The sequence below is a fragment of the Carcharhinus amblyrhynchos genome, unplaced genomic scaffold (genome assembly GCF_965287045.1).
Source record: "Carcharhinus amblyrhynchos unplaced genomic scaffold, sCarAmb.v2.hapA scaffold_567, whole genome shotgun sequence".
Lineage (NCBI taxonomy): Eukaryota > Metazoa > Chordata > Chondrichthyes > Carcharhiniformes > Carcharhinidae > Carcharhinus > Carcharhinus amblyrhynchos.
Genome location: NW_027650307.1, coordinates 47,797 through 60,296, shown reverse-complemented (window position 1 = coordinate 60,296; position 12,500 = coordinate 47,797).

Below are 12,500 nucleotides of genomic sequence, written 5' to 3'. Positions count from 1 at the left end.
CGTGGGCCTGCTCGCAAGATCAGCGTCCCCCACCTCTGCCCCCACCCCACCGACACATCCAGGAGTGCCTCCGGGCAGCCTGCTCCGCGCGGGGCGGGAGGATTCGCCCTGTTTATCTGACCTGTGGCACAGCAGGGAGAGGCCCCTTCACAGGGCGGGGCAGCCTGTCGAAACCCCCCCCTCCCCGCAGCGAGTTCACACAGATTCACAGACCCTGCCTCATGTTAATCGTCTCAATCTGAATACACGGTTTGAGAATTTTCCAGCATTTTCTCTTAACCCAAGTCCAACAGGGTTTATTTGGCAGCACGAGCTTGTGGAACGCTGCCCCTTCGTCAGGTGTTCCCAGACCTGCTGAGATTTTCCAGCATTTTCTCTTTTGGTTTCAGATTCTGGAACCCAGACAGTCATTCTGGTTTTACCCTGATGGACTTTAACCCGGTGTTGAGAGACTTCTTACTGGGAGTGTGTACAGGCTGGAGGGAAACTGCTTGATGTGTGAAGGGACACATTAGATGGAGCAGGGGCTGGGGTTGCGGGGGGGGAACATCACTCCCAGGATTGACATTATGGTTTAGTTAGTGAAATCTTTGTTGATATTTTGTTGTAGTTATATTATCCCACCGGAGTCTGTCACCCTCCTTATACTTTCTCTTATCCATTCTTAATCCAAAATAGTTGAAAGAGAGGCTTATAATCGATGCGGGGTGGGGTCGGGAGGTATATACTTGTAATGTTTCACTCTGTGAATAAATCTATACCAAGTAAAGACGGTTTCCAGCTTCCCTTCCTTATACGACGGCCACAGAGAATGTTTGTCTGCTGTTTGATTTGATTTGATTTATTATTGTCACCTGTATTAACACACGGTGAAAAGTATTGTTTCTCATGCTACACTGACAAAGAATACCATTCATAGAGAAGGAAAGGAGAGGGTGCAGAATGTAGTGTTACAGTCACAGCGAGGGTGTAGAGAAAGATCAGCTTAATGTGAGGCAGGTCCATTCAAAAGTCTGACAGCAGCAGGGAAGAAGCTGTTCTTGAGTCGGTCGGTACGGGACCTCAGACTTTTGTATCTTTTTCCCGATGGATGAAGGTGGAAGAGAGAATGTCCGGGGTGTGTGGGATCCTTAATTATACCGGCTGCTTTTCCCCGAGGCAGCGGGAAGTGTAGACAGAGTCAATGGATGGGAGGCTGGTTTGTGTGATGGATTGGGGCTACATTCACCACCCTTTTGTAGTTCCTTGTGGTCTTGGGCAGAGCAGGAGCCCAGACCGAGCTGTGATACAACCAGAAAGAATGCTTTCTATGGGACATCTGTAAAAGTTGGTGAGAGTCGTAGCTGACGTGGCAAATTTCCTCGGTCTTCTGAGAAAGTAGAGGCGTTGATGGGGCTTTCTTAACTATAGTGTCGGCATGGGGGGGACCCGGACAGGTTGTTGGTGATCTGGACACCTAGAAACTTGAAGCTGTCGACCCTTTTTACTTGGTTCCCGTTGATGTAGACAGGGACATGTTCTCCTTTACACTTCCCGAAGTCGATGAAAATCTCCTTTGTTTTGTTCCTACTGCGAGGGCCCTGGATAGAGTGGACGGGGAGAGGATGTTTCCACTAGTAGGAAAAACTAGAACCAGAGAGGGCACAACCTCAGGGTGAAGGGACGCTCCTTTAAAACAGAGACGGGGAGGGATTTCTTCAGCCAGAGAGTGGGGAATGTGTGGAACTCTTTGCCGCAGAAGGCTGTGGAGGGCCAGGTCATTGAGTGTCTTTAAGACAGAGATGGATAGGGTCTTGATGAATAAGGGGATCAGGGGTTATGGGGAAAAGGCAGGAGAATGGGGATGAGAAAAATATCAGCCATGATTGAATGGCAGAGCAGACTCGATGGGCCGAGTGGCCTCATTCTGTAAAAGTTTATTAGTCACAAGTAAGGCTTACATTAACACTGCAATGAAGTTACTGTGAAAATCCCCCTAGTCGCCCACACTCCGGGGCCTGTTCGGGTTACGCTGAGGGAGAATTTAGCACGGCCCAATGCACCCTAACCAGCACGTCTTTCAGACTGTGGGAGGAAACCGGGGCACCCGGAGGAAACCCACGCAGACACGGGGAGAATGTGCAGTCTCCACACAGACAGTGACCCGAGCCGAGAATCGACTTCTGGTAGTGTGGAGACCAGAATTGAACACTATATTCCAGTGCGGCCTCACTAAGGTTCTGTAAAGCTGCAACATAACCTGCCAATTCTCAAACTCAGTGCCCCGGCCGATGAAGACAAGCATGCCGTACGCCTTCTTGACTACCTTCTCCACCTGCATTGCCACTTTCAGTGACCTGTGTACCTTGATTCCCCAACCCTGGGAAAAAAAGATGAAGTCCATCCAGTTTATCCAATCATCTCATGATCTTATACACCGCTCGGATACAGAAAAGATTTACCAGGATGTTGCCTGGTATGGAGGGCATTAGCTATGAGGAGAGGCTGGAGAAACTTGGTTTGTTCTCACTGGAGCGACAGAGGGTGAGGGGAGACCTGATAGAAGTCTACAAGATTATGAGGGACATGGACAGAGTGGACAGTCAGAAGCTTTTCCCCAGGGTGGAAGAGTCAATTACTAGGGGGGCACAGGTTTAAGGTGCGAGGGGCAAGGTTTAAAGGAGATGTACGAGGCAGATTTTTTACACAGAAGGGGGGTGGGTGCCTGGAACTCGCTGCCGGGGGAGGCAGTGGAAGCGGATACGGTAGTGAGTTTTAAGGGGCATCTTGACAAATCCATGAATGAGACGGGAATAGAGGGATATGGTCCCCGGAAGGGTAGGGGGTTTTAGTTCAGACGGGGCAGCATGGTCAGTGCAAGATTGGAGGGGCTGAAGGGCCTGTTCCTGTGCTGTAACAGTGATCCAGGTTCAAATGGGTGAACGTTAGTGTGGAGTCTACATGTTCTCACTCTATCTGTGTGGGTTTACTGCGGGTGCTCCAGGTTCCTCCCACACTCCAAAGATGTTCAGGTTAGGTGCATTGACTGTGCTAATAGCCCCTTTGTGTCAGGAGGGGTAAATATGTGGAGTTATGGGTGTTCGAACTAGCACTGACAACAAGCCCGAACCCTGTAGCCCCACATATTTACCCTGCTAATCCCCCTGACACTAAGGGACAATTTAGCACGGCCAATCCACCCTAACCTGCACATCTTTGGACACTAAGGGACAATTTAGCACGGCCAATCCACCCTAACCTACACATCTTTGGACACTAAGGGACAATTTAGCACGGCCAATCCACCCTAACCTACACATCTTTGGACACTAAGGGACAATTTAGCACAGCCAATCCACCCTAACCTACACATCTTTGGACACTAAGGGACAATTAAGCACAGCCAATCCACCCTAACCTACACATCTTTGGACACTAAGGGACAATTTAGCACGGCCAATCCACCCTAACCTACACATCTTTGGACACTAAGGGACAATTTAGCACAGCCAATCCACCCTAACCTACACATCTTTGGACACTAAGGGACAATTTAGCACGGACAATCCACCCTAACCTACACACCTTTGGACACTAAGGGACAATTAAGCATGGCCAATCCACCCTAACCTACACATCTTTGGACACTAAGGGACAATTTAGCACGGCCAATCCACCCTAACCTACACATCTTTGGACACTAAGGGACAATTTAGCACGGACAATCCACCCTAACCTACACATCTTTGGACACTAAGGGACAATTTAGCACGGCCAATCCACCCTAACCTACACATCTTTGGACACTAAGGGGCAATTTAGCACGGCCAATCCACCCTAACCTGCACATCTTTGGAGACTAAGGGACAATTAAGCACGGCCAATCCACCCTAACCTGCACATCTTTGGACACTAAGGGACAATTTAGCACGGCCAATCCACCCTAACCTACACATCTTTGGACACTAAGGGACAATTTAGCACGGCCAAACCACCCTAACCTACACATCTTTGGACACTAAGGGACAATTTAGCACGGCCAATCCACCCTAACCTACACATCTTTGGACACTAAGGGGCAATTTAGCACGGACAATCCACCCTAACCTACACATCTTTGGACACTAAGGGACAATTTACATGGCCAATCCACCCTAACCTGCACATCTTTGGACAGTAAGGGACAATTTAGCATGGCCAATCCACCCTAACCTACACATCTTTGGACACTAAGGGACAATTTAGCACGGCCAATCCACCCTAACCTACACATCTTTGGACACTAAGGGACAATTTAACATGGCCAATCCACCCTAACCTACACATCTTTGGACACTAAGGGGCAATTTAGCACGGCCAATCCACCCTAACCCGCACATCTTTGGACACTAAGGGACAATTTAGCACGGCCAATCCACCCTAACCTACACATCTTTGGACACTAAGGGACAATTTAACATGGCCACTCCACCCTAACCTACACATCTTTGGACACTAAGGGACAATTTAGCACGGCCAATCCACCCTAACCTACACATCTTTGGACACTAAGGGGCAATTTAGAACAAAGAACAAAACAGCACAGGAAACAGGCCCTTCGGCCCAATGAGCCCACGCGCCATCTTAACATTCTGAGTGCTCTCCTCTACCCATGACCCATGTCTACACCTATTGGGGAAGATTGAGGGGAGACTAATTTAGGGACAATTTGTTACACCAATCAGCCTAAGAGCACATCTTTGGGATGTGGGAGGAAACCGGAGCACCCGAAGAAAACCCACGCAATCACGGGGAGAATGTGCAAACTCCCACAGACACTGGCCCAAATCCATGTATCTGCACAGCAAACAGTGATAGTCACTGAGCTGTCGTGTTGCCTAGCATCTGGTCCAGTTTAAGCGTACACTAACGAGGTAAAGCACTAGGCAACTCTCGAAGCAACATCCAAGAGCAGCCCTCGCACGACCCCATCCCGTGTATGCCCCTTGTTGGACAACAAGGCGGACCAAATCACCTGTGGATTAAAAGAAAAGGCATCATTAAATGTACAAAACTTAGACAGACATTTACGGAATCCCCAGAAGCTCAGAAATAAAACAAGTGAGCCAGGAAATATGTTGGAAGGTCCACTGGAATCGATTGATTCCCAGGGACGTCCCAAAGCTCTTGGTCTTTATTTAGATCAGTCTCCTATATCCCTCCATCTCTAGTCTGCTCATGTGCCTATCTAAGTAAGCCTTAAACAACCCTAGCGTGCCTGCCTCCACCACCTTACTTGGCAGTGCATTCCAGGCCCCCACCACCCTCTGTGCGAAAAACCTCCCTCTAACATCTGAGTTATACCTCGCCCCCCTCACCCAAAGCCCATGGCCCCTCGTAATGTGTGTTTCCAATCTAGGAAAAACCTTACCACTGTTCACTCCATCTATACCCTTCATAATCTTATACATCTCTATTAGATCTCCCCTCATTCTCCGTCTTTCTAAGGAAAACAGCCCCAATTTACCCAATCTCTCCTCAGAGCTAAGTCCTTCCATACCAGGCAACATCCTGGTAAACTCCTCCGCACTCTCTCCAGAGTCTCCACGTCCTTCCGGTAGTGCGGCGACCAGAACTGGACGCAGTACTCCAAATGCGGTCTAACCAACCTTCGATACAACTGCAACATTAGACGCCAGCTTTTATACTCTATACCCCTTCCTATAAAGGCAAGCATACCATAGGCCTTCTTCACCACCTTCTCCACCTGTACTGCCACCTTCAATGACTTGTGTACTTGCACCCCCAGCTCCCTCTGCGTTTCTATACTCTTAATACGACTACCATTTATCGTGTAACTCCCCCCTACTTATTTCTTCCAAAATGCATCACCTCGCATTTAGCATAGCAAATCCACCCTAACCTGCACATCTTTGGACACTAAGGGACAATTTAGTACATGGCCAATCCACGCTAACCTACACATCTTTGGACACTAAGGGACAATTAAGCACGGCCAATCCACCCTAACCTACACATCTTTGGACACTAAGGGACAATTAAGCACGGCCAATACACCCTAACCTACACATCTTTGGACACTAAGGGACAATTTAGCACGGCCAATCCACCCTAACCTACACATCTTTGGACACTAAGGGACAATTTAGCACAGCCAATCCACCCTAACCTACACATCTTTGGACACTAAGGGGCAATTTAGCATGGCCAATCCACCCTAACCTACACATCTTTGGACACTAAGGGGCAATTTAGCACGGCCAATCCACCCTAACCTGCACATCTTTGGACACTAAGGGACAATTTAGCACGGCCAATCCACCCTAACCTACACATCTTTGACAACTAAGGGACAATTTAGCACGGCCAATCCATCCTAACCTGCACATCTTTGGACACTAAGGGACAATTAAGCACGGCCAATCCACCCTAACCTACACATCTTTGGACACTAAGGGACAATTAAGCACGGCCAATACACCCTAACCTACACATCTTTGGACACTAAGGGACAATTTAGCACGGCCAATCCACCCTAACCTACACATCTTTGGACACTAAGGGACAATTTAGCACAGCCAATCCGCCCTAACCTACACATCTTTGGACACTAAGGGGCAATTTAGCACGGCCAATCCACCCTAACCTACACATCTTTGGACACTAAGGGGCAATTTAGCACGGCCAATCCACCCTAACCTACACATCTTTGGACACTAAGGGACAATTTAGCACGGCCAATCCACCCTAACCTACACATCTTTGGACACTAAGGGACAATTTACATGGCCAATCCACCCTAACCTACACGTCTTTGGACACTAAGGGGCAATTTAGCACGGCCAATCCACCCTAACCTACACATCTTTGGACACTAAGGGACAATTTAGCACGGCCAATCCACCCTAACCTACACATCTTTGGACACTAAGGGACAATTTAGCACGGCCAATCCACCCTAACCTACACATCTTTGGACACTAAGGGACAAGTTAGCACGGCCAATCCACCCTAACCTACGCACCTCTGGACACCGTACCGGAACCAGGCAATCTTGGCGGCTGGGCTTGTTCCAGGCCGAGACTCACCTTTCAAAGCACTTCATAATGATGGAATTAATTTGGAATTAAAACGGGATCGAAGCCAGGAGGAGGCTTTTGTGTAGAAATTGCAAGTAGCTGAACTGTCGCTGCATGTGGCGAAAAAGCAGGAGCAGAGGATGTGATTGTCGATAGGAAAGAGGTGTGCTCGATGCTGGAAGACTGAACTGTAATCTCCACTGTTATATTTAAATGTACATAATAGAGTACTAATAGTGTGAAACTAAATGTTTCAGAATCATAATCAGAGGTTTACAGCACGGAAAGAGGCCCTTCGGCCCAACTTATCCATGCTGCCCCTTTTTTTAAACACTAAGCTAGTCCCAATTGCCCGCATTTGGCCCATATCCCTCTATACCCATCATTTTTTAAAAGATAAAATTGTACCCCCCTCTACTACTACCTCTGGCAGCTTGTTCCAGATACTCACCACCCTCTGGGTGAAAAAATTGCCGCTCTGGATACTTTTGTATCTCTCCCCTCTCACATAAGAAATAAGAAAAGGAGCAGGAGTAGGCCATCTAGCCCCTCGAGCCTGCCCCGCCATTCAATAAGATCATGGCTGATCTGTCATGTCTCAGTTCCACTTTCCCGCCCTCTCCCCATAACCCTTAATCCCCTCGCTTATCAAAAACCTATCAACCTGCGTCTTAAAAATATTTAGCGAGGCAGCCTCCACCACTTCAACGGGCAGAGAATTCCAGAGATTCACCACCCTTTGAGTGAAGAAGTTCCTCCTCAACTCCGTTCTAAACCGGCCCCCTTTATCTTGAGGCTGTGCCCTCTAGTCCTACTGTCCTTTCTGAGCGGGAAGAGCCTCTCCACCTCTATCCCATCCATCCCATTCATCATCTTATATGTCTCAATGTCTTATATGTCTCACCTTAAACCTGTGTCCTCTAGTTTTAGACTCCCCTACCTTTGGGAAAAGATATTGACTATCTAGCTGATCTGTGCCCCTCATTATTTTATAGACCTCTATAAGATCACCCCTCAGCCTCCTACGCTCCAGAGGAAAAAGTCCCAGTCTATCCAGCCTCTCCTTATAACTCAATCCATCAAGTCCCGGTAGCATCCCAGTAAATCTTTTCTGCACTCTTTCTAGTTTAATAATATCCTTTCTATAATAGGGTGACCAGAATTGCACACAGTATTCCAAGTGTAGCCTTACCAATGTCATGTACAACTTCAACAACGTGTCCCAACTCCTGTATTCAATGTTCAATGGATGGGAGGCTGGTTTGTGTGATGGATTGGGCTATATTCACCACCTTTTTTGTAGTTCCTTGCGGTCTTGGGCAGAGCAGGAGCCCATACCAAGCTGTGATACAACCAGAAAGGATGCTTTCTATGGGGCATCTGTAAAAGTTGGTGAGAGTCGTAGCTGACATGCCAAATTTCCTCGGTCTTCTGAGAAAGTAGAGGTGTTGGTGGGGCTTTCTTAACTATAGTGTCGGCATGGGGGGGACCAGGACAGGTTGTTGGTGATCTGGACACCTAAAAACTTGAAGCTCTCGACCCTTTTTATTTTGTCCCTGTTGATGTAGACAGGGGCATGTTCTCCTTTACACAAACTGCGCACAGACTGTCACCCCAGGCCAGCTTTGAACACAGGTCCCTGGCACTATGAGGCAGTGCTAACCACTGTGCCACTGTGCTGCCCAAAACCAGAACTGAACTTGGTTCCCTGCATAAATCCAGGATCTTCTGTAGTCTGAGAAAAAAGAACAAATCCCTCCTGCAGGGCAGCACAGTGGTTAGCACTGCTGCCTCATAGCAATTAGATTGGATTTATTATTGTCACATGTATTAACATACAGTGAGAAGGAGAGGGTGGAGAATGTAGTGTTACAGTCACAGCGAGGGTGTAGAGAAAGATCAACTTAATGCAAGGTACATAAGAACATAAGAAATAGGAGCAGGAGTAGGCCATCTAGCCCTTCGAGCCTGCCCCACCATTCAATAAGATCATGGCTGATCTGTCGTGGCTCAGTTCCACATTCCCGCCCTCTCGCCATAACCCTTAATCCCCTCACTTATCAAAAACCCATCAACCCGCGTCTTAAAAATATTTAGCGAGGCAGCCTCCACCACTTCAACGGGCAGAGAATTCCAGAGATTCACCACCCTTTGAGTGAAGAAGTTCCTCCTCAACTCCGTTCTAAACCGCCCCCCACTTTATCTTGAGGCTGTGCCCCCTAGTCCTACTGTCCTTTCTGAGCGGGAAGAGCCTCTCCACCTCTATCCTATCCATCCCATTCATCATCTTATATGTCTCAATGAGATCTCCCCTCATTCTTCTAAACTCTAACGAGTACAAGCCTAGTTTATTCAGCCTCTCCTCATAGCTCAACCCCCTCAACTCCGGTATCAGCCGAGTAAACCTCCTCTGCACTCCCTCCAAGGCCAAAATATCCTTGCGTAAGTGCGGCGACCAAAACTGCACACAGTACTCCAGCTACGGCCTCACCAGTGCCCTATACAGCTGCAGCAAGACCTCCCTACTTCTATATTCAATCCCCCTCGCTATGATGGCCAGCATCCCATTCGCCTTCCTGACCACCTGCTGCACCTGCAGGCTGGATTTTTGCGACTCATGCACAAGGACCCCGAGGTCCCTCTGCACCATCGCCTGCTGCAGTTTTTCGCCACAGGTAGGTCCATTCAAAAGTCTGACAGCAGCAGGGAAGAAGCTGTTCTTGAGTCGGTCGGTACATGACCTCAGACTTTTGTATCTTTTTCCCGATGGATGAAGGTGGAAGAGAGAATGTCCGGGGTGTGTGGGATCCTTAATTATACCGGCTGCTTTTCCCCGAGGCAGCGGGAAGTGTAGACAGAGTCAATGGATGGGAGGCTGGTTTGATTAGATGAGATTTATTATTGTCACGTGTATTTACAGTGAAAAGTATTGTTTCTTGTGCATTATACAAACAACGCATACTGTTCATAGAGAAGGAAAGGAGAGGGCGCAGAATGTAGTGTTACAGTCACGGCGAGGGTGTAGAGAAAGATCAACTTAATGTGAGGTAGGTCCATTCAGGTTTGGGTTCGATTCCTGGCTCGAGTCACTGTCTGTGTGGATTCTGCGCATTCTCCCCGTGTCTGCATGGGTTTCCACCAGGTGCTCCGGTTTCCTCCCACAGTCCGTGCAGGTTAGGGTGCATTGACACCACAGGGAATTCCACAGATTCCCAACCCTTTGTGTGAAGAAGTTCCTCCTCAACTCAGTCCTAAATCTGCTCCCCCTTATTTTGAGGCCATGCCCCCTCGTTCTAGTTTCACCCACCAGTGGAAACAACTTCCCTGCTTCTATCTTATCGATTCCCTTCATCATCTTACATGTTTCTATAAGATCTCCCCTCATTCTTCTGAATTCCAGTGAGTATCGCCCCAGTCTACTCAGTCTCTCCTCATAATCCAACCCTCTCAACTCCGGAATCAACCGAGTGAATCTCCTCTGCACCCCCTCCAGTGCCAGTCTATCCTTTCTCAAACCAGTAACTTCATTGCAGCGTTAACGTAAGCTTTACTTGCGATGAATAAACAAACTTTAAGGAAGAATATTTTTATTCCAGTTTTGTACATTTGTTGCAAACTACGTTCCCCAACACTTTTCACAGTTACCCGAAGAAAAGGAAAATTCCTGTTGGTTTGGGTTCTCTTCCGCCCCCGACAGTTTTGACCACGAGTGACCAGCACAGCGTCACTCTATTGAAGAACGATGTTCGTGTGTTGGAAACCATTTGGAGAAGGGGAAAGGTCTGGGACAAGCCAGGTTTGTGTACCTGCTGGAGTTTAGAAGAGGGAGAGGGGTGACATGTTCAAAACCTTTAAGATCCTGAGCCGGGGGGGGGGGGGGGTGCGCAAGCATCTGGACAGGGTGCATGTAGAGAGGATGTTTGTTGGGGGGGGGGGGGGGGGTGTTCACTGTTTGAAAATAAAGGGGGTGACCCCTCTCACACAGAGATGAGGGAGAAAGATTTCCTCTCAGATGGACTCAGTCTCTGCAACTCACGGGCGGCACAGTGATACAGTGGGTTAGCGCTGCTGTCTCACAGAGCCAGGGACCCGGGTTCGATTCCCAGGCGCACGGTGACACAGTGGGTTAGCACTGCTGTCTCACAGCGCCAGGGACCCGGGTTCGATTCCCGGGGACACGGTGACACAGTGGGTTAGCGCTGCTGTCTCACAGCGCCAGGGACCCGGGTTCGATTCCCGGGGGGCACGGTGACACAGTGGGTTAGCGCTGCTGCCTCACAGCGCCAGGGACCCGGGTTCGATTCCCGGGGGCACGGTGACACAGTGGGTTAGCACTGCTGTCTCACAGCGCCAGGGACCCGGGTTCGATTCCCGGGGGCACGGTGACACAGTGGGTTAGCACTGCTGTGTCACAGAGCCAGGGACCCGGGTTCGATTCCCGGGGGCACGGTGACACAGTGGGTTAGCACTGCTGTCTCACAGCGCCAGGGACCCGGGTTCGATTCCCAGGGGCACGGTGACACAGTGGGTTAGCGCTGCTGTCTCACAGCGCCAGGGACCCGGGTTCGATTCCCGGGGGCACGGTGACACAGTGGGTTAGCGCTGCTGTCTCACAGCGCCAGGGACCCGGGTTCGATTCCCGGGGGCACGGTGACACAGTGGGTTAGCGCTGCTGTCTCACAGTGCCAGGGACCCGGGTTCGATTCCCCGGGGGCACGGTGACACAGTGGGTTAGCGCTGCTGCCTCACAGCGCCAGGGACCCGGGTTCGATTCCCGGGGGCACGGTGACACAGTGGGTTAGCGCTGCTGTCTCACAGCGCCAGGGACCCGGGTTCGATTCCCGGGGGGCACGGTGACACAGTGGGTTAGCGCTGCTGCCTCACAGCGCCAGGGACCCGGGTTCGATTCCCAGCTTGGGTCATTGTCTGCGTGGAGTCTGCATGTTCTCCCCATGTCTGCGTGGGTTTCCTCCGGGCACTCCGGTTTACTCCCATAGTCTGAAAGATGTGTAGGTTCGGTGGATTGGCCGTGTCAAATATAATAGAAGTGTGTACAGTTCCGGTCACCCTATTATAGAAAGGATATTATTAAACTAGAAAGAGTGCAGAAAAGATTTACTAGGATGTTACCGGGACTTGATGGATTGAGTTATAAGGAGAGGCTGGATAGACTGGGACTTTTTTCTCTGGAGTGTAGGAGGCTGAGGGGTGATCTTATAGAGGTCTATAAAATAATGAGGGGCACAGATCAGCGAGATAGTCAATATCTTTTCCCAAAGGTAGGGGAGTCTAAAACTAGAGGGCAGAGGTTTAAGGTGAGAGGGGAGAGATACAAAAGTGTCCAGAGGGGCAATTTTTTCACCCAGAGGGTGGTGAGTGTCTGGAACGAGCTGCCAGAGGTAGTAGTAGAGACGGGTACAATTTTATCTTTTAAAAAGCATT